This window comes from Mastigoproctus giganteus, chromosome 9, assembly GCF_048544385.1.
Source record: "Mastigoproctus giganteus isolate SK-2022 chromosome 9, ASM4854438v1, whole genome shotgun sequence".
NCBI lineage: Eukaryota > Metazoa > Arthropoda > Arachnida > Uropygi > Thelyphonidae > Mastigoproctus > Mastigoproctus giganteus.
This window is the reverse complement of record NC_143583.1, coordinates 123201640-123225476: the sequence shown is the minus strand read 5'-3', so window position 1 is coordinate 123225476 and position 23837 is coordinate 123201640. Positions and strand designations below refer to the sequence as shown.

Below are 23837 nucleotides of genomic sequence, written 5' to 3'. Positions count from 1 at the left end.
TCTTACATGTACAAATAGTTTTAAAATTTTTTTAAAATATGCATATATTAAATGCTTATTATTCACTATCATTTTCAAATTTTTTTCAAAATTTATTTTAAATTTTACACACCATGAAATGTGAAAAATCTGAATATTATGAATATTACTAACTTTCTATCTCAAGTAATTATTGCATTCCATGTTTCTGTGTTTATTATTCAAATATCTAAGACTGTATAATCTGTTTCAAACACTGCTAATAATCAATAGATCACATGAGAGAATATAAATTTATTAAACTAGGAATAAGCATGTAATTCTATGTTTTGTAGCAGCAGTCAGTTTCCCATGCTAGCATATACTATGAGTTAAAAGTAGAATAAAAGTGGCTACAACTTTGGGAAAACAATAAATAAAAATTCAAAACCATATCAAATAAAAATTTGTCTATATTTAGGAAGGTACAAAAAATCACAGATTTTTATCTTCAGCTAACAATTAACACGGGCTATTATTTTCAAGTTACACTTCACCATGGTTGCAGGGTTACGAACCCCAGATTTACAGCCATATTAAGGAATGCGTATCACAATAAAACAAAAGACTGAGTGAACTAGATCTGCAAGTCAACAATGCAGTTCTTTCTCTGAAGCCACAGATCCTGGACAATAATTGCCATGAAATTGAATATTGTTTCAACATGCCTCAGGCAACAAATGAAGAAGAAAACATTTTAATGACAATATATGAAAAAATTTTTAAATTGTCCTTTTCCATGAAATAAACTGTTTCTCATTCTTCAAACAGACCTCTAGGTTTGGGAAAGTTCTGATTCATAATAACTGCAACATAATACTACATGACAGTTATTATGAATCAAACTGTTTCTCATTAGATATTACACTTTTCTTGTTGCAGTCATTTTTAATGTGGTGAATAACATATATTAAACATGTTTATTATTATTATTGTTATTAGCCATATGGTGCAAGGAAGCCTGAAGCTTATGCTGAAAAAAAAAAAAAAATTCTGTGTTACCCTGAGAGAGAGATAGTCAGAAGTAGAAGGGAATCACCAAGAAAGCAAGAAGAGAAGAATGATGATATCCAGCTCAGGACCCTGGGTTTACCAAGCCCATACTTACCAGATGTGAGCCTCTGGGGTTATATGTGTTATACCTGTATATTAGTATTGTTAAAATTATGCAAGGGAACAAGCTTAGATAACATAAAAAAAAAAAACCTTCACTAACTTCATTTGTCCATCCTTTCTAATAATTTATCAAATCCTCCTTTAAATTTATTCCAACTACCTACTTCCACAATATTAAGGAAAAGTTTACTCCAACAATCACTCTGTAGCTGAAGGAAATTTTCAGCACATTAATTCTGCAAAACAACCTTTGGAAATTTAAATTTATGTTCACTTTGTGCATTGCCTGAGAAAGAGTAAAGATGCTATCAGTATTTAGTGTTCAATCATTTTAAAGCCTTTTAGAACCCAAGCCTCCCTTATGAAAAATACCTTTTGTGTCCCTCAACTAAACTTTGTTGCTTTTATTTACACCCTCTTCAACAGAACAGATCAACATCCTTCCTAAAATGAGGTTTCCAACATTCAAGATGTGGCCTATCCATAGGTTTATACACTGGGATAATACCTTTTTATCCCTGCTTGCAAAGTCCCTATACCGGGTGTCTCAAAAATATTGGTACAAACGTTTAGGGGAGGTAGGTAACATCTAAAGGAATGTGAATCGCATAGGAACCCATAACTGGAAACGTCACAGGAAAGTAGTAGCAGAGGCACAAGAAGCAGAAATGACACAAGACTTTGTGGCAAACATTAGTGGCAAACATTTATTTGACATAATATTAACAATGGAGTACGAGATGGATGCATTTCATGATGTTACAACAGATGCTCGAAGGTTCCACCATGAGATGCGATTCATGCGTGACCAACGCAGCATGGATTGGCGGACACAGTCGAACACACCTGGAGTTTCTTTGACAGTAGCAGCAGCGCAGACGAGTCTTGCCACGAGATCCACTTCCGTCTCCACAGGCAATTCATACACGATAGATTTGAGGCCCCCACAGAACGAAATCAAGGCTCGATAAATCAGGTGAGCGTGGGGGCCGGGCAACAGGTTCACCATGGCCAATCCATCAACGCCCAAAACTCCTGTTCAAATGGTCACGAACACGCCTTCCATAATCGGCAGGCGCCCCGTTATGTTGAAACCAAATATTACGTCTCACATTTGCTGGTACATCGTCAAGTAACCCTGGTAGAACTTGTTCAAGAAAGATCCAATATTTAGCGGAGTTCATGCAGGATGGTAACAGGTATGGGCCGACTAAGCAGTCACCGAACATACCTGCCCACACATTTATTGCGAAGCGATGTTGTGCCGCATGGGGACGTACACCGTTTGGACCCTCTGCTAATCCATACACTAGGTGCATGTCTGCCAGCTCACAGTTCATATATCGATGCATGCTCTTCGTGCAGCGACTACTGCTTGAATAAGTAAACCAGAAATTTTCCGTCTCGCGAACTGATGAACATCGCCGTGTACCGACTTATATTCCTTTAGAGGTTACCTACCTCACCTAAACGTTTGTACCAATATTTTTGAGACACCCTGTATATATCATTGGCAGAACCCCATGAGCTGGTCTAACAACCCATCTGAACTGATCAGAGAACTTAATGTTCAACCATGTAATTGCTTGTAGGTATTTTTTTTTATCTCCTACTTTGAGTGTGATGCCTGCAAAATGTTCCGTTATTCTGGGATTCGTCATCATCACAGCCATTTTCAATCCACTGCAGGATGAAGGCCTCTCCAGCAACTTTCCAATTTCTTCTGTTTTGTGCAATAGCCATCCATTTACTACCCACAAAATTTGTGAATTTCATCTCACATCTGGTGAGTATGGGCTTGGCACACCCAGGGTAATGAGCTCATCATTCTTCTCTTTCCTGGTGATTCCCTTCTACTTCTTCTCTCTCTCTCTCTCTCTCTCTCTCTCTCTCTCTCTCTCTCTCTCTCAGGATAACTCAGAAATTTTTTTTTGGCTGGTGCAGCATAAGCCTTAGGCTTCCTTGCACCATATGGCTAATAATAACAATAATAATTTTAACAACCCTGCCCCTTCTGCTAAGCAACATGACTCGGGTTTACAGTTCCCTATTAAACATTTATGTAAATTTATCACCAACCTATACATTAGTTTAATCCATTTTAATTTAATTTAATGTTATATGTTTCCATAAATTATCCATTCTGCTGGTTCTAAATCTGATAACTTTCTCAGGAGAGACTAAAAGGAGTAATTTTTGATGAAGTTCAGACCATGCTTTCTTTTTTTCTTTAGCCTCCATTGGGTAAGTACACTGTTTTTTAGTGGTATGCATAGCACAGGACCACATCTTTTCAATTCAACCCTTTTGCAGGGTAAGAAGTTGCTAAATGCTATGTCTCTTGACTGTTTTGGACATGACAAGATGGTGCTACTTTATTCCATCACCTATTCTTAAATGTAGTCAATCATTTATATTTTGGCATTTTAGTTCAAAATCCAACAACACAACAGCGTGTGTAGCAAAAGAGACAAAGTTGTCTAAGCTAGCCATAAGTACTTTCATATGTGATAATATCATTTCTTTCTAATCTCACCGCAGCATAGCACAGTATTGTGAGTAGACTGCTCAGGCCTAATCTCCCTTTAACAAATCCATGTCGTGAATGCATTATCATTTTTCCTGGAACATAAGTAAAACTTATAGGTCTGTAGTTATCTACTTTGAACTACCATGGAGAATAGGAAATACATTTGCACATCTCCAATCCAGATGATCTCTCTCTCCCTCTCTCTCTCTCTAAGTATTATAGCTAAAGGTTTGATTATCTCTTTTTGATGCTTATTTTAATAAAATTAGGTTGATTCCATCAACCCTAGCTATCTTGTTCACTTTTAGTTGCAGCAAATTCTCTTCCAGCTTCTTTTCAGTTACCATAAAATCATTTAACTCCAAATCAGTATTAGATAGACATCTGCTACTCCCATCTTTAAAAAAAAATTTTTAATTCAAATAAATTTTCTGTTTATACCCGGAATCACAACCAACTCAGTAGAGTTTACAATAAATCATGAATAAAAATATTTATCGTATTTAGTAGTCACGGACTTGAACCCCGGTCCACTCAAGGAATGCGTGCTATGCACTCTCGCATCTGACCACTCGGCTATGTCAGGCCTAAAATATATCTTTAAATATATATCTTCATAAGATGGTGGAATTACTTAACAAGTACAAGCCAATGTTGAAAAAAAGCCATGAATTAGGTTTGAATTTGAAAGTGTCTGCAATTCAGCCCAGACACGATAGGAGAGAGGGAGTATATAATGACAACCTTGTCAATCAATTCGGCCCTGGAGAAATTGTGCAAGGATCAAGTGGTACAATTTTTTTCAGCCTGGTCTGTGCTTGTTAACAGGAGAGACTGCTTCTACAGGGATGGCATAGCACTGCCTCGATAGCATCAGCAAGAATTTTTGCTGATGCTATCGAGGCAGTGCTAGGTGTATCGGAAAACTGCTAGCTTGGGGGGGGGGGGAATACAAGGACTAACAGATTAACAGTAGCCACTGGCAGAGGTGAAAGTGATTCTTGCACTGCTTCTATTGGAATGAGCAGAAGCCTGGAAAACAAGATGCAAGGTATTTCAGAGACTGCTGGGAGTCACTGTGGTACAAGTAAACACATGGATTGTGTTAGGGTAGCAAAGAATAGGAACAGGCGCATGTATACTTGCGTATACACCAATGCGATTTATTTACCAAAATTTATTTGGTAAATAAATTTGATGAATTTGAGGTATTGCTCAAAACATCAAAGGCAGATACTATTCGGATATCAGAGACGTGGAGTCACACAGATATAAGGAATGCAGAACTGGAATTTGGTAAGTACAATGTGGACAGAAAGGATAGGAAGGGAGGAGGGGGTTATGCTATTAGTTAAGAAACACAAAAAATCCAAGGAAGTGAAGGCAGTCGACATTGCTGGACATTGCAGTGTCGAGTCAGTTTGGTGTGACATAAGCATTGGGAGATCAAAATTGAGAGTAGGAGTGTATTCTAGGCCTAATGACTCTGATGAGTATAATAAGAAACTGTACAGGGAAATAGAGTGGGCCAGTAAATCAGAGAATCTTATAATGGGGGATTTTAATTTGCCAGATATTGACTGGAAATTGTGGGTTGGTCACTCACACACTAGCAAGGCCTTTGTGAATTTATTGGATGATTGTTTTCTACATCAGCATGTTCGGGAGGCAACTAGGGGGAGTAATACTCTTGATTTGATTATCAGCAGTGATTCTTCATGCATTAAGAATCTGCAGATAAAGGCACCACTAGGTGGCAGTGATCACAGTGTGCTGAAGTGGGATTTACTCAAAGAGGTAACTATCATCAGGGGTAAAGGGAAGGGTTTTTGCTTTTGTAAAGGTGACTACTGTGGTCTGAGACAGTATTTAAATTCTATACGGTAGAAACCAACTGATGATGTTACAAACAGCAAATTCAAAATGGGAGGCATTCAAAGAATTTATCTTGGAAGCTACTAAGCTTTACATACCAACTAAGAAATATTGTTCAAGTTTTAGACCTAAATGGATGTCAGATGAACTAATGAGACATGTCAGAGAAGAAAAATGCATGGGATACATATAAATTAATGGGTGACATGGAAGCTTATGAGAGATATAAGCTAGTCTGTAACCAAGTCACAAAAGAGGTTAGGCAGGCGAAGGCAGATTACGAGAAATCTTTGGCAAAGGATGCTAAGAAAAAGAGCAAGGATTTCTTTACTTATATAAACTCCAAAAGGAAAGGGATGAATCAGATTGGCCCACTGGATATTGATGGTTCAGCTGTTGATGATCCTGCTCAGGTGGCTAACAAACTAAATGAGTATTTTGCATCTACATACACACATGAGGAGTTATTCAGGGAGGGGAATACCAGAGGTGAATTAAACTCTGGCAGTAAGCTAGATGATTTTGTAATAACTGGGAGGAAAGTGGAGGAGAAATTGCTGAAGATAAATATAAAAAAGGCACCAGGGGTGGATGGGATCTATCCAATTATAATAAAGGAGGCAGCAAACCTTTATCCATAATTATGTGAGCTTCCTTGGACTCAGGGGAGGTACTCATGGACATGGTTTTGTTAAGGGAAAGTCTTGCCTGACCAATTTGATTGGATACTATGATATGGTCACAAAGGAACTGGATGAAAAGAATAACTTTGATATCATATATTTGGATCTTAGAAAGGCTTTTGATACTGTTGCACATGGAAGATTGCTGAACAAATTGGAGCAGTGTGGCATTGGAGGCAACTTGCTGCTATGGATAAAGGGATGCTTGTGTGGAAGAAGACAGAGACTGGTAATCAATGGACACTGCTTATTGTGGACTAATGTTATTAGTGGAGTCCCTCAGGGTTCAGTGTTGGGGCCATTGTGGTTTTCTGTATTTATAAACGATATTAATGATGGTATATCAAGCTTAATGCCCAAGTTTGCAGACAATACTAAGGTTGGCAGGGTTGTTAAGGACACTAATGACAATACGCTGCTGCAACAGGATCTAGAAAAGTTGAGCAGATGGGCTGAGAGGTGGCAAATGAAGTTTAACATTGACAAATGTAAAATACTACATATGGGAAGCAGTAACCCCAGAGTGACGTATCAACTGTGCGTACTACACTGACAGTGGTAGAGAATGAAAAGGACCTGGGGGTAATTCTGCAGGCAGATATGAAGTTTTCTGAGCAGTGCAGACGGTCTGCAAGAGTAGCTCGTCTTGTCAATGACATACAGGAATTTTTCTAGCAGGAATAAGGAGGTGATTATCCCCTTGCATAAGGCAATGGTCAGGGCATTGCCTTATACAAGGTCTGGAGGCGTCATTTTAAGAAGGAAGTAGAGCTGTTGGAACGAGTACAGAGAAGGGCAACAAGGTTAGTAGTGAAAATAACAAAGGGTTGCTCTTACGAAGAAAGACTTAAGTTTTGCAAATTACAGTGTCTGGAGACTAGGCACCTGTGAGGTGTTCTGATTGAGGTGTATAACGTATTGAATGGTTTGAGCATTCTCGATGCTGATGGGATTCTTCCTCTTGCTCAGAATAATCACTTGAGAGGGCATAAATTCAAATTGAAGAAAGACAATTGTAGGATAGATGTGCAGAAGTTTGCCTTTAGCCAGCAGGTAATTGGTTGGTGGAACAGACTTCCATCCTTTGTTGTGCAAGTTGATAGCCTAAATAAATTTAAGGCTTAGCTGGACAGGTATTTGGAATGAATGGAGGGTTGAAATGGGAGGGTTTTTTTTTTATGTGATGCTGCATAAGCTTGCTTTCTTGCATCATATGCCTCTACTAATGTTAATACTAATATGCAACACATTTCTTCATGTACAAATGTTGATACAAAATACTTACTCAATTTGTCAATGACCTGAAAAGGATCATCAATAGTTATATATCATTCATATCAAGTGGATCAATGTGATTCATCCCTTTTCTTTCAGTGTTAACAGATGCTTGTTTGTTATTTGGTTTTTAGGAGCATTAGCAACTAAGGCCATATTGCTCCGGAGATATGCGGTGGTCATTCCCTGACCTTTCCGCATCGTCCGTATTTGATGGTCACGGGCTCAAACCCTGGTCTAATCAAGAAGCGTGTGCTACGCAATGCTGCTCCTGCCCACCTGGCTACGGAGGCGCCTGTTAACAGATGCAAAGAATAACTTGTTACTTTTCTTTGTTCTCTTATCTAAAGACTTTTTATAATCTTTATTGGTATGCATAACCCTCTGATCAAACTTGATTACAAGGCAATTTGTTCTTACTGTAGGAATCAGTGTCCAGTGACAATTTATAATAATTGTCACCGGACATCTCTCATCAGTTCATCTAACAACCATTTTAGTCTAAACCTTGAACAGTACCTCTTTCTTGGTATAAAAGCTTAGTGAATTTTAATTGGTTTCTAGAATTACTACTCATAGAATTACTCATTTTCAATTTTGTATTTAAATAAAAAAAATAAAAAAAAGAGTAACTTTCCACTGAAAATATTAAAAAAAAATAATAAGAACATTGCAATCACCTTCAAAAAAAATAAAATTCCTTCCATTTATGCTTGACAGTAGTTATTTCGTTGAATAAATCCCACCCATAGACTTTTGTGGATTTATTGGATGACTGTTTTCTACAGCAAGATGTTTGAGAAGCAGCCAGAGGGAGTAATACTCTTGATCTGATTATCAGCAGTGATTATTCATGCATTAAGAATTTGCAGATAAAGGAACCACTGGGTGACAGTGATCGCAATGTACTGATGTGGGAATTACTTAAAAGATGTAACTACCATCAAGACTAAAGGGAAGGGCTTTTCTAAAGGTGACAGGGGTTTCAGAGTTTTTAAATGGTGTACAGTGGGATCAACTGATGATTTTACCAATGCTGAATTCTAAATGGGAAGCCTTCAGGAACTTTAATCTTGGAGGCTACTAGGCTTTTCATTCCAACTAAGAAATACTGTTCAAGGTTTAGGCTTAAATGGATGTCAGATGAATAAATGAGGCTCATGGCAGAGAAGAAAAATGTATGGGATGCATATAAAGTATCAGGTGACACAGAAGCCTATGGCAGATATAAACTAGTCTGTGATCAAGCCACAAAGGAAGTTAGGCAGGTGAAGGCAGATTATGAGAAATCCTTGGCAAAGGATGTAAAGAAAAACAGCAAAGAGTTCTTTATTTACGTAAACTCTAAAAGGAAAGGGATGACTCAGATTGGACCATTTAACCTAGATGGGTTGACTATTGATGATCATGCTTAGGTAGCTGATAAACTGAATGAGTATTTTGCATCTACATTCACACATGAGGAGTTATTCAATGAGGGGAATGCCAGAAGTTTATCTAACTCTAACAGGGAGCTAAGTGATTTTGTAATAACTGCGAGCAAAGTGGAGGAGAAATTGTTGAAGTTAAACATAAGGAAGGCACCTGTGGTAGATGGGATCTATCCAGTTATATTAAAGGAGGCAGCAAAGGAAGTAAGCAAACCCTTAGCCATAATTATGAGAGCTTCCTTGGACTCAGGGGAGGTCCTCATGTACTGGAGGTGTGCAAATCAATCACCAATTCACAAAGGGGGTTCAAAATGTGACACAAGTAACTATAGACCTGTTAGTTTAACTTCTGTTCCGGGGAAAATAATGGAATCACTGGTTAAAGAAGCATTCAGGATCATCTAGATAAGACAGCAGTAATAGTTAAGACACGGCATGGGTTTGTTAAAGGGAGGTCTTGTCTGACCAATTTGATTGGATACTATGATGTGGCAACAAAGGAACTGAATGCCAAAAATAATTTTAATATCATATACATGGAATTCAGGAAAGCTTTTGATACTGTTATTCATGGAAGACTGCTGTACAAATTGGAGAGGTATGGAATTAAGGGTAAGTTGCTACAATGGATAAAGGGATGGTTGAGTGGGAGACGACAGAGAGTGGTAATCAATGGACACTGCACTTCATGGATTAACGTTATTGGTGGAGTTTCCCAAAGTTTGGTGTTGGACCCATTGTTGTTTTGTATATTTATTAATAATATACGAATGAAGTTATATCCAAGCTTAATGTCCAATTTTGCAGATGATACAAAGGTTGGCAAGGTTGTTAACGACAGTAAAGGCAATCAATATGCTACTCCAACTGGATCTAGATAAGTTGGGCAAATGGGTTGAGAAGTGGCAACTGAAGTTTAACATTGACAAATGCAAAGTACTGCATATGGGTAGAAGTAACCCCAGAGGAACATGTCAACTGTGTGGTACTACACTCAGGGAAGTGGAAAGTGAAAAAGACCTGGGGTAATTGTTCAGTCAAATATGAAGTTTGCTGAGTAGTGCAGATGGGCTGCCAGGGCAGGTCATGGAGTCTTGTCAATGATATAAATAGGAATTTTGCTAGCAGGGTCAGGGAGGTGATTATCCCATTATACAAGGCAATGGTCAGGCCACACATGAAGTACTGTGTACAGGTCTGGAGGCCTCATTTTAGGAAGGATGTATAGTTGGTAAAACGAGTACAAAGAAGGGCAACAAGATTAGTGAGGGGAACAAAGGGTGCTCTTACCAAGAAAGGCTTAAGTTCAGCAAATTGCAGCACTTGGAGAGTAGGCACCTGCAAGGTGATCTGATTGAGGTGTATAAGGCCTTGAATGGGTTGAGCAAGCTGAATGCTGATGGGATTCTTCCTCTTGCTCAGATTAAGAACCTGAGGGGGCACAGTTTCAAATTGAGGAAAGACAGTTGTAGAATAGAAATGTGGAAATTTGCCTTTAGCCAGTGGGTGGTAGATTGGTGGAACAGACTTCCATCTTTTGTTGTGGAAGTTGATAGCCTAAATAAATTTAAGGCTGAGCTGGACAGGCATTTGGAACGAATGGGGGAGGAGTGAAACGGGAGATTGTTTTTTTTTTTTTGGCTGATGATACATAAGCTTGTTTTCTTGCATCATATGCCTCTGCTAATGCTAATCAATGCACTACTATCACACTATCACTGCTATCTAGTGTTTCCTTTATTTGAAGATTTTTAATACATGATGAACTTTGCTGATAATCAGATCAAAAATACACTAACAGCTTTAATATAATAATAATAATATGTGAGATCTTGGAACCTGTTCCATGTGCTGTTCCACCATTAGCATTAGTAGAGGCATTTGATGCAAGAAAGCAAGCTTACGCAGCATCAGCCAAAAAAAAAAAAAAACACCCACTTCCACTTCACCCCTCTGTTCGTTCAAAATACCTGTCCAGTTGAGCTTTAAACTTATTTAGGCTATCAACCTCCACCACAAGGGATGGGAGTCTGTTCCACCAACCAACCACCCGCTGGCTAAAGGCAAATTTCCGCACGTCTATCCTACATCTGTCTTTCCTCAATTTGAATTTATGCCCTCTCAGGTGATTTTTCTGGGCTAGAGGAAGAATCCCATCAGCATTGAGCATGCTTAAACCATTCAAGGCTTTATACACCTCTATCAGATCACCTCGCTGGTGCCTAGTCTCCAGACACTGTAATTTGCAAAACTTAAGCCTTTCTTCGTAAGGGCACCCCTTTGTTCCATTCACTAATCTTGTTGCCCTTCTCTGTACTCGTTCCAGCAGCTCTACATCCTTCTTGAAATGAGGCCTCCATACCTGTATACAGTACTCTAGGTGTGGCCTGACCATTGCCTTATACAATGGAATAATCACCTCCTTATCCCTGCTGGAAAAATTCCTGTATATCATTGACAATACTCCATGAGCTACTCTTGCAGCCCGTCTGCACTGCTCAGAGAACTTCATATCTGCCTGCACAACCACCCCCAAGTCCCTTTCATTCTCTACCACTGTCAGTGTAGTCCCACAGAGTTGATACGTTGCTCTGGGGTTGCTGTTTCCCATATGTAGTACTTTACATTTGTCAATGTTAAACTTCATTTGCCACCTCTCAGCCCATCTGCTCAACTTTTCCAGATCCTGTTGCAGCAGCATAGTGTCAGCAGTGTCCTTGACAACCCTGCCAACCTTTGTATCATCTGCAAACTTGGACATTAAGCTTGATATACCATCATCAATATCATTTATAAATACAGAAAACAATAATGGACCCAACACTGAGCCCTGAGGGACTCCACTAACAACATTAGTCCACGATGAGCAGTGTCCATTAATTACCACTCTCTGTCTTCTCCCCCTCAACCACCCCTTTATCCATAGCAGCAATTTGCCTCCGATGTCACACTGCTCCAATTTGTGTAGCAGTCTTCCATGTGCAACAGTATCAAAAGCCTTTCTAAGATCCATGTATATAATATCAAAGTTATTCCCTGCATCCAGTTCTTTTGTGACTGCATCATAGTATCCAATCAAGTTGGTCAGGCAAGACTTCCCCTTAACAAAACCATGCTGTGTCTGAGCTATAACTGAAGTCTTGTCTAAATGATCCTGCAGTGCTTCTTTAACCAGTGACTCCATTAATTTTCCTGGAACAGAAGTTAAGCTCATAGGTCTATAATTACTTGTGTCAACCTTTGATCCTCCTTTGTGAATTGGGGTCACATTTGCACATTTCCAGTCTATGGGTACCTCCCCTGAGTCCAAGGAAGCTCTCATAATTATGGCTAAGGGTTTGCTTACTTCCCTTGCTGCCTCCTTTAATATAACTGGATAGATCCCATCCACCCCGGGTGCCTTTCTTGTGTTTATATTCAACAGTTTCTCCTCCACTTTACTCCCAGTTATTTCAAGATTCTGTAGCTTACTGCTAGAGTTGAATACACCTCTGGCATTCCCCTTGCTGAATAACTCCTCATGTGTGAATGTCGATGCAAAATATTCATTTAGTTTGTTAGCTACCTGAGCAGGATCATCAACAGTTAACCCATCAATATCAAGTGGACCAATCTGATTCATCCTCTTCCTTCTAGAGTTTACATAAGTAAAGAACTCTTTGCTGTTTTTCTTTGCTTCCCTTGCCAAAGATTTCTCGTAATCTGCCTTCGCCTGCCTAACCTCCTTTGTAACTTGGTTCCATATCAACTTGTATCTATCATAGGCTTCTGTGTCATGTGTTAATTTGTAAGTATCCCATGCATTTTTCTTCTCTGCCATATGCCTCATTAGTTCATCTGACATCCATTTTGGCCTAAACCTTGAACAATATTTCTTAGTTGGTATGTAAAGCCTAGTAGCTTCCAAGATAAGTTCTTTGAATGCTTCCCATTTTGAATTTGCTGTTGGTAACATCATCAGTTGATCTCACTGTATAGAATTTAAATACTGTCTCAGTCCATCGTAGTCGCCCTTACGGAAGCAATAACCCTTCCCTTTACCCCTAATGTTAGTTACCTCTTTGAGTAAATCCCACTTCAGCACACTGTGATCACTGCCACCTAGTGGTTCATTTATCTGCAGATTCTTAATGCATGAAGAATCACTGCTGATAATCAAATCAAGAGTATTACTCCCTCTAGTTGCCTCCCGAACATGCTGATGTAGAAAACAATCATCCAATAAATCCACAAAAGCCCTGCTAGTGTGTGAGTAACCAGCCCCCAAATTCCAGTCAATATCTGGGAAATTAAAATCTCCCATTATAAGACTCTCTGATTTACTGGCCCACTCTATTTCCCTGTATAGTTCCTTATTATACTCATCAGAGTCATTAGGCCTATAGCACACTCCTACCCTCAATTTTGATCTCCCAATGCTTATGTCACACCAAACTGACTCAACACTGCACTGTTCAGCGATGTCGACTGGCGTCACTTCCTTGGTTTTTATGTGTTTCTTAACTAATAGCATAACCCCTCCCCCCTTCCTATCCTGTCTATCCTTTCTGTAGACGTTGTACTCCCCAAATTGCAGTTCTGCATCCCTTATATCTGTGTGACACCATGTCTCTGATATCCCGACAATATCTGCCTTTGATGTTTTGAGCAATACTTCAAATTCATCAAATTTATTTACTAAACTCCTAGCATTGGTGTACACGCAGGTATACCTGCACCTGTTTCTATTCTTAGCTACCCTAATGCTTATGTCACACCAAACTGACTCAACACTGCACTGTTCAGCGATGTCGACTGGCTTCACTTCCTTGGTTTTTATGTGTTTCTTAACTAATAGCATAACCCCTCCCCCCTTCCTATCCTGTCTATCCTTTCTGTAGACGTTGTACTCCCCAAATTGCAGTTCTGCATCCCTTATATCTGTGTGACACCACGTCTCTGATATCCCAACAATATCTGCCTTTGATGTTTTGAGCAATACTTCAAATTCATCAAATTTATTTACTAAACTCCTAGCATTGGTGTACACGCAGGTATACCTGCACCTGTTTCTATTCTTAGCTACCCTAATACAACCCATGTGTTTACTCGTACCGCAATGGCTCCCAGCAGTCTCTGAAATACCATGCATTTTGTTTTTCAGGCTTCTGCTCATTCTAATAAATTTAAGGCTGAGCTGGACAGGCATTTGTAACGAATGGGGGAGGAGTGAAACGGGTGATTGTTTTTTTTTTTTGGCTGATGATACATAAGCTTGTTTTCTTGCATCATATGCCTCTGCTAATGCTAATCAATGCACTACTATCACACTATCACTGCTATCTAGTGTTTCCTTTATTTGAAGATTTTTAATACATGATGAACTTTGCTGATAATCAGATCAAAAATACACTAACAGCTTTGTTATCCAGCACTTAGATAAACAGAAAGCTCTAGTAACTGGTCTTTATTTTATAGAATGGGGTCATCATACATTAGAGTAGTTTTCTTTACGGTCTATTACAAAAAAATATAGCCCATGCAGTTGAATCCTGTTTTGGAATTAAATTACTAAAATAACAAATAAATATTATGATAACATATTTTATTTCCTCTTATTACAGAACATTTACTTATCATTTTACTCTACTTTACATATACAGAGCAAGATACTTTACATATACAGAGCATGATGAATATGTTATATTGGCTGCATCTTTCTGTTAAAAAAAAAAAAATGCATCGATATTATGATTGATTTTTTAAATGTCACATCATGCAATGCAAAGAGTTCTATACAGTAATGTACAATAATTATAGTTTTTTTTTTTTTGGGGGGGGGGTCGAATAAAATAAGATTAAATATACTTTTTTGTTGGTTACAATATGTAACAGAATTATATTACATACTACATGATATAGTTATGTTATAAAACTGCATTTGTATTATTATAAAATAATAGTTCATTGGCTTAAAAACTTTTAACAAAACTTAAAATATTATTTATACTTTTATGGAACTATTTAGAATAAAACTAAATAGCACTTATATTGATTTGCTAAACAATGGCCACACAGTCCTCCCCACTTTGACTTGAATTTATTAATTAATTTCAAAGGCCAAGTATGAACTAATTATATCTACTATATCACATAAACACAAATAACACTAGCCAACACAATTTTTACCTCCAAGAACTTAAATGCTGTTTTTAACCAATTTTTATGTGTCGATTTTGAAAATCGCCATGATAGTTTCACATCATGTCACAGTTATTAAATACGGAGGGAGTTACACTTTACCAAAATATGCCAATTTCGCATAATCTAGCAGTAATGTATGACATACTGATTTTTTTTTTTTTTTTTTTTTTACAGATATAAGCTAATTCTCTTAATTTTAGCAATCAATTCTGGCCTCGGTTTTCTTGTGATAAACATAATCAGACGACTTCTACATATGGTTCTTAGGTTCAAGTACCAATGCAACAATTTACAATTTGAAGAGAACACACTTAGCACTTTTGGTGAGGATTTTTTGCAGGCTGTGCAAAGGTTTTCCAAGTATTAACTGATCATGACAGGTTCTCAGGGTTGTAAATCTATCCTCCAAATATAAACAGCCCTCTTACCACTTCACAAGGTGTCGACTATCAGCCAGTAAGTTTAGGCAGTGAGGTACATTTAATCAAACAAGATGAGTTGAATGATTTTGTTTGAGACTTAAATTTGCCAAAAGAACAAGCTGAACTAGGTTCTAGGTTACAGCAGTGGAATATACTCACAGCAGGAACAAAGATTTCAGTGTTTCGAAAAAGTCATGAAAAGTTTTCAAAATATTTTGCTATGGAGAACAGTATGCATTTTTGCAAAGACATTATTGGATTTCTGAAAGAACTAGGTGTCATGCATAAGTCAGATGAATGGCATTTATTCATAGATGCCTCAAAATTAAGTTTAAAAGCAGTTTTGCCTCATAATGGCAACAAATTTCCATCAGTTCGTGTTTCGTTCAGTTGGACTTAAATAAAGTCATGAAAGCATGTCTAAAGTTCTACATGCTATAAAATACCAGGATTATGGTTGGAACACATGCAGTGATCTTAAGGTTATTGGTCTGCTTGTTGGTTTGCAGGGGTGGGGGTTTACAAAATATTTTTGTTTTTTGTTTTTATGGGACAGCTGTGTGACAGAAGAACATTATTCAGTTGGACTTAAAGAAAGTCATGAAAGCATGTCTAAAGTTCTACATGCTATAAAATACCAGGATTATGGCTGGAACACATGTAGTGATCTTAAGGTTATTGGTTTGCTTGTTGGTTTGCAGGGGTGGGGGTTCACAAAATATTGTTGTTTATTATTATTAGCTGTATGGTGCAAGGAAGCCTGAGGCTTATGCTGTGCCAGCCAAAAAAAAAAAAAAAATTCTGAATTACCCTGAGAGAGAGAGACAGAGAGAGGAGTCAGAAGTAGAAGGAAATCACCAAGAAAGAGAAGAATGATGATATCCAACTCAGGACCCTGGGTGTGCCAAGCCCATACTGACCAGATGTGAGCCCCTGGGGTTCGTTTTTTGTTTTTATGGGACAGCTGTGTGACAGAAGAACATTATGTCGTGCAACATTGGGACAAGTGGGATGAGTTCATACTAGGACAATGTAATGTAAAATATATTCCTTTAGTGCAAAACAAGGTTCTTCTTTCACCCCTGCACATAAACCATGGATTGATGAAAAATTTTGTGACGGGACTAGATAAAGAAGGTAACGGATTTGCATACTTGAGAAGCGTGTTTGCTAATTTAACATATGCCAAACTTAAGGAAGGAATTTTCATAGGACCCCAAATTAGGAAACTCCTGAAAGACTGTGTTTGAAACCCAGTTAAAGGAGGTTGAAACGACAGCTTGGTGATCACTGATGGTAGTTCATGGTTTTTTGGGTTATAGGAAAGACGAAAACTATGAACTGTTGGGGTCTAATTTACTCAAGTGCTACAAAAACATGGGCTGTCGAATGTCGTTGAAAATTGATTTTCTTCATTCCCATCTCAAATTTTTCCCTGAAAATCTGGGAGATGTGAATGATGAACAAGGGGAGCAGTTTCATCAAGATATTTCCACAATGGAAAAGTGGTACCAAGGTTGCTGGGATCCTGTAATGATGGGGGATTACTGCTAGTTCCTTGTGAGGGAGAGTAAGCAGGATTACAAGAAAAAATCCCTGCATTTTACAGACAATTACAGGTATGCTGATTATATATTAAATTTAACTATTTCACTATGATTTATGTTATTTTTTCCGAAGTTAAATCAGTTATATAGAACATCTAATACTCTTTTTTACACTTGTATTACAAACTTGAGTTATATGTATATATCCCTTTATTTTGACATTAAACATTGGTACATCTTTTGATGTAGACGTGATAGACTTTATGGTGATTTTCGGAATCAGCACATTTATTTCCTTCAGAATCACATATTTTCATTGCGAAGGTATGACAAAAAATATTTTTTGTTAGCTAGTATAATCTATATATTTAACCAAAGACAGCAAATGTGTACATAAATGCTTCAAAATCTTTTTTTACTTCAGTGGCATGTGTTAATTGAAACTGCAATTTCCTTTTAGCACTTCTTTCTAAATAGTAATGAATGTCCACCAAATATTCACTCTGACTTTCGCAGAAAAGCATGCAGTCCTCATTTCACTGCACAAATTAATGTCATGACAAGGACAGCCTATTACCACTGAGTACACAATCTTTTATTTTAATAACCCCTTGCTACTCAGTTATTTAGTCTACCATAAGAGGAACATTATCATCAGTTTTTTAAAGGATTTCCACATGCTTTCAGGTTGTTCAGAAAAAGACGCCCAAAGCTGTACCCTGTAGAGTCACCCTCCAATGCTGACACTGAAAGCAAGCCACTTTCAATTTCACAATTTTTTTTTTATTACAAATGATCACCACAATGGGATATAGCTGAATCACCTTCATTACTGCCGTATATAGCAATTGAAAACAGCACATTTTTCAGTACCATCAATACCTCTTCTTTCCCTATCAGTGCAATTTCACTAACAATGCCTAGAGTTTTTCTTGCGCAACAGTATTTTTGCTATTTCACTATGAGCAAACATAAGCCAATATTATGACAAAAAATGTGAATAACCACTCGGAACATATAACAACAATACCATCACTAAGAAATGCAGGCGCCTTCGTAGCCAGGTGGGAAGGAGCAGCAGTGCGTAGCACACGCTTCTTGATTACACCGGGGTTCGAGCCCGTCACCACCAAATACGGAGGATGAGGAAAGGTCAAGGAATGACCACCACATAACCTGGAGCAATATGGCCTTAGTTGCTAATGCTCCTAAAAACCAAAACAACAACAACTAAGAAATGCTACATCTATTTTTGCATTTCTTTCTATGTGCTATACATTTTCCTTACTTTTTTACAAATGTCTGATTACATCACATTTCATACCACTTGAAATTGAAAAATAACACATATATAGGTACACAAAGCAAATGAATTACCTTTTCTAGATTCTCCCTATACAGGGAGAATCTTGCATATATGTCTTCTGAAATTTTAGATCATATTTCTTTGGCATCTTACTGAAAGAAAATGTTAAAACAGTCACACATTACACAGAGTAATGGTGTTATCCTGCACGGTTATGCATGACTGTATTGAAATAGAATTTTTTTAAAATTCTGCAGAAATTTGTAGAATTTTTAAAAAATTATGATTTCAACATAGTTTTACTTTTTTTCTGCAAAAAGAAAAAGATGGAGAAAAAATATGTTACTACAAAAAGAAAGGGTGACAAAAGCTGTTAAGATGAAAAAATGATCAAATCACGTCAAAAGGAAAGATTCTCCATCTTTTCCTTTTCCATTAGCTGTGGATCAATGAAAATACAGCCACTCCCCGACTTACGTAATACTCGACTAACGGAAATTCAACTTTACGTAAGTTTTTGCAGGCTGGTGCAAACTTAAAAAAAATTGTGGATACATATTTTGCACCCCGTAGGAATAAATGGAGGTATCATGAAAATATCATAATGTGAACCCAATAACACATTGTTTTTTTTGGTAATTCGTTCTAAGACCTCGGAAGTTGAAATTTTTGCTATATAATTAAGCTATTTACTCTCTAAAAGGTCATTTTTATAATGGAAATTGTGCTACACTTTCATCTTTATCATATGTTCCATTATAAGAATCAATTTTGAACACCTTTGTGATATTTTTCTAAAACACATTTCTGGAGGTCACTAACCATAAAACAATTAAAACCATTTGCACTTTCCGGTTTATTGGTCTTTTCTCTTAGTGCATCTAATTATAAACATTAAGAAATAATGGTGAAATGTGTTCCCCCTTCACTGAAATATACAATCACTTGACCTAACGCTCCTTAGGTGAAGCATTAATTTACATATGATATAAATTAAAATCATATAAATTTTCAGAATCTTCTCTTCATTTCTATTTACTTATTACAATGATGAAGGAAAAGGGATCAACGGAAAGTGCAAGTGCTGGCAGTGCTAGGAAACAAAACAAAACAAAATTGATTTAGAAATGAAGATGATTAAGAAGTATGAAGCAGGACAAAGTTTGTCATCTATTGCACATTTGTTGTTGTTATTTGGTTTTTAGGAGTATTAGCAACTAAGGCCATATTGCTCCGGGAATATGCGATGGTCATTTCCTGACCTTTCTGCATCCTCCGTATTTGGTGGTGACGGGTTTGAACCCCGGTCTAATCAAGAAGCGTGTACTACGCACTGCTGCTCCTTCCCACCTGGCTATGGAGGCGCCCCTATTGCACAGAATTAGGTCTCACTGTTTCAACAGTGATTACTACTTTAAGGGACAGTGTGTGTATAAAAGAACATGTTAAAGGATCAATGCATTTAAGTTCAACAGTGATCACAAAACAGCATTCAGGTGGGTTCAAGCATCGTGCTAGTTTCCAAAACATTAAAGTATGTGGTGAAGTCAGCAGTGCCGATTCTGCAGCTGCAGAGAAATTTCGTGATGTGTTGAAAAAAACCCTTTCTAAATTTCCACAGCTCTCAACTTCTGCAGTGACATGCTTATCAGCTGGAGAGTTAATTCTGGCAACTATGCTCGAAAGGTAAAACTTGCTGACGTTATGCCTGTCTCCTCTCTTTTTGTCATTTTATAATTTTGAAATTTTTGTAATTTTGTACACTTCTGTAATTTTTCCTGCTCATGAGATAAAAAAATTGAATAATTCTATTTACATGTTTGTCGAACATTTATTTTTTGCTTCTATCAAATTCAACGTGCATGGTTGCGAGTGCAGAATTTCCCTAAATGCTTATTTAGGGAAATTCCGACTTATGTAAAATTTGCAACCCTTACGCTAATCGGGGAGTGGCTGTATTAATATCCCTCTTTAAGTATTGTCTTTACTTTTGATCTGCATCATTATGTTAGAATTAAAGAAGTATGGCTATAGTGAAATTATAGTAACCTTATAATACTGTGATAAATCTGACTAAAAAATGAATATCAAATGCTTAGAAAACGGTACTCACCTTGTATAAATCTGCAATAAATTTTTTTGGTAGATGGTGGTTAAATTTAGGTTGGAAGAAGCATTAAAAAGAACTAAGGCGGGGAATGGGATGAAAATATTTTAAACAGATTTTAAAATGAGCGCAAGGAAGTAGAAATGCAGATCTCCAATCCTTGGTTGTCATAAAGAGGTTAAAAGATGTAAATGAAAAAAAAAAAAAAAAAAGAGAGAAGACTGGTGGTGCCAATAGTCGTTAAGAGGGACTTTTGTAAGTAAACAAGTCATCAGTTGGCAAATGGACGAGAAGTGAGCGTGTGTTGTATTTAAAAGTTTATCTAAACTCCCACGATGCTCTTTTTGACATGTGAGAACTTTAGCCGCGAGAGGTTTCAAGGTGAAAGGTTGAAGGGAAGTTTAGCATTAATAATGTTGAGATCAGAATGGTGTCGGTACCATTCGATGGTGAGGGCTTCATATTGAAGAATTCTGTAGCTCGATCTAAGTTTAATAATAGTGATGGCAGAGTCACAACAAGGGGGGGTGTGGTTGTGGGTTTGAGCTTGGGTTGTTAACTCAGTGCAGGATTTTCTTGTCTTGAAACTGTTGAAGTGGTAGTATGCGCAGGTATTAGAAGTTGTGGAGGAACCGAATTTGGGGGTAGTGCTGCCGATGTAACAGGTGTCGCAGTCTGGTTGGCATTTTATGAGATATATTATGTTATTGAGATCATTGATGGAATATTTGTGTATCTTTATAAGAATTAAATAGGGAACCTAGTTTATTGTAAATGGAGAAGGTGAGGGAGATGTCGGTATCTTTGAATGTGTGTCGGAATTGTGCTGCGAGTTCGCTATGGTAAGGGAGAACTATGCGAGTATTTGTCTTGTGACTGTGTCTGGTGGGGTTATTAATACTGTTTTTAACGGTGGATATTGTGTGTTGGATGAGTTGAGGGGGATAGCTCCTGGCTATGAATTTATCAGTAAGGTATTGAAGTTCATTGTATAGATCGTTTTGTGAAGAGGTGAATTTGATAGCATTGTAGATTTGGTTGTGTAGGACGGTTTTTTGGTACTAAGGGGATGATGTGAAGTGAAATATAGATATTTACCGGTGTGCGTGTTTTTTTCTGAAAATCTTGGTATTTAAATTTGTGTCTGTTGTATAAATAGTGAGATTAAGAAAATTAATCTGGTTGTCCGTTGTGATTTTGAGGGTAAGGTTTAGCCTGTCATGTATTGTATTGAATTTTAAAAAAAGATTGTCTATGGTTGTTCTGTTGCCTATTATTAGGATATCATCGGCGTAGCGGATGTATAATTTAATTTCAGAGGGGAAAGGTTGTAAAATTTGGTTTTCAATAGTGGCCAGATAAATTTCAGAAAGGGGGGCAAAAATGCCTAAACCCATTGGTAAACCAAATGTTTGTCGATAAATTTTGTTGTTGAATCTAAAATATCTAGCATCTAGTAAAAGAGTGGTAAGTTCAAGGATGTGGTCAACTGAAAGAGAGGTACGTTTTGTTAGAGTGTCATCAGCTGTTAGAAGTACGTTTGTTTGTTTTGTTGGTTTTTAGGAGCATTAGCAACTAAGGCCATATTGCTCCGGGATATGCGGTGGTCATTCCTTGACCTTTCCGCATACTCCGTATTTGGTGGTGACGGGCTCGAACCCCGGTCTAATCAAGAAGCGTGTGCTGCGCACTGCTGCTCCTTCCCACCTGTTTACGGAGGCGCCTTAGAAGTACGCGTAATGCTTGTAGGGTGAAAGGGATATGCACATTAGTGTATATGGATATGACGTCAAAAGAAGCTAATACGTCTTCGTCGGATATGGTGGTGTTGCTGATTTTTTGGAATGCTTGGTTGGTATTATTAATTTTGAATGTAGAGAATCGAGTGAGTGGGGATATAATTTTGACAAGGAAGGTGGATAAATTAGCAAAAGCTGATCTACTAAAAGAAACAATAGGTCTTAGTGGGTGGCCAGGTTTGTGTAACTTGGTTATTCCGAACATGTGGGGCAGAATGTTGTTGCGAATACCTATCTGCTGTAATGTAAAGAGGTTGATTTCTTTGTTCTGTCTGAGTTTTCTGAGAATTGTGTCAAGTTTATTTTTAAGTTTTGTGATGTTGTGGTTGCTGTCATTTGTATATGTATCTTGGTCGGCTAAAATTAACTCCATTTTTTCTGTGTAGGTGTTCTTGTCCAGGATAACGATTGTGTCTCCTTTGTCAGCTTTTTGGATGATGATATTTGGGGTTTTGCTTAGTCTTTGTAAATCCGAGAATTTTTTTTTTTTTGTTAGGGAGAGATGTGAGTTTAGAATTTATTATCCTATTAGACAGGTGTATAAGTCGCCACTTATCGGGATGTTGATCGAGTTTAGACTGGAGTTCGATTATACAATCTTTTATTGGATAGTGTTGTTCTTTAATGGCAAAATTAAAGCCAAATTCTAGGCCGGAGAGTTCGGAAGGGGTGAAGGATTTTGAGGAGAGGTTAACGGTCGAGATTTTTGGGGGGGGGGTTTCGGATGTGAGTGTGTTCCATTTTTTGGTGTATCAATCATGTATCAATACAATACATGACAGACTAAACCTTACCCTCGAAATCGCAACGGACAACCAGATTAATTTTCTTAATCTCACTATTTATACAACAGACACAAATTTAAATACCAAGATTTTCAGAAAAAACACGCACATCGGTAAATATCTACATTTCACTTCACATCATCCCCTTAGTACCAAAAAAAGCCGTCCTACACAACCAAATCTACAATGCTATCAAATTCACCTCTTCACAAAACGATCTACACCATGAACTTCAATACCTTACTGATAAATTCATAGCCAGGAGCTATCCCCCTCAACTCATCCAACACACAATATCCACCGTTAAAAACAGTATTAATAACCCAACCAGACACAGTCACAAGACAAATACTCGCATAGTTCTCCCTTACCATAGTGAACTCGCAGCACAATTCCAACGTACATTCAAAGATACCGATTTTTTCCCTCACCTTCTCCACTTACAATAAACTAGGTTCCCTATTTAATTCTTATAAAGATACACACAAATATTCCATCAATGATCTCAATAACATAATATATCTCATAAAATGCCAACCAGACTGCGACACCTGTTACATCGGCAGCACTACCACCAAATTCGGTTCCTCCACAACTTCTAATACCCGCGCATACTACCACTTCAACAGTTTCAAGACAAGTCAATCCTGCACTGAGTTAACAACCCATGCTCAAACCCACAACCACACCCCCCTTGTTGACTCTGCCATCACTATTATTAAACTTAGATCGAGCTACAGAATTCTTCAATATGAAGCCCT

The 23837-nt window shown here is 37.6% G+C and overlaps 1 protein-coding gene across 4 annotated transcripts in view; it reads right to left on the bottom strand.

Annotated features, from left to right (window-relative positions):
• The window catches only part of SWIP (strumpellin and WASH-interacting protein), a 496362-nt gene that overhangs the window by 257860 nt on the left and 214665 nt on the right, over positions 1 to 23837 (bottom strand). The window lies entirely within an intron of this gene.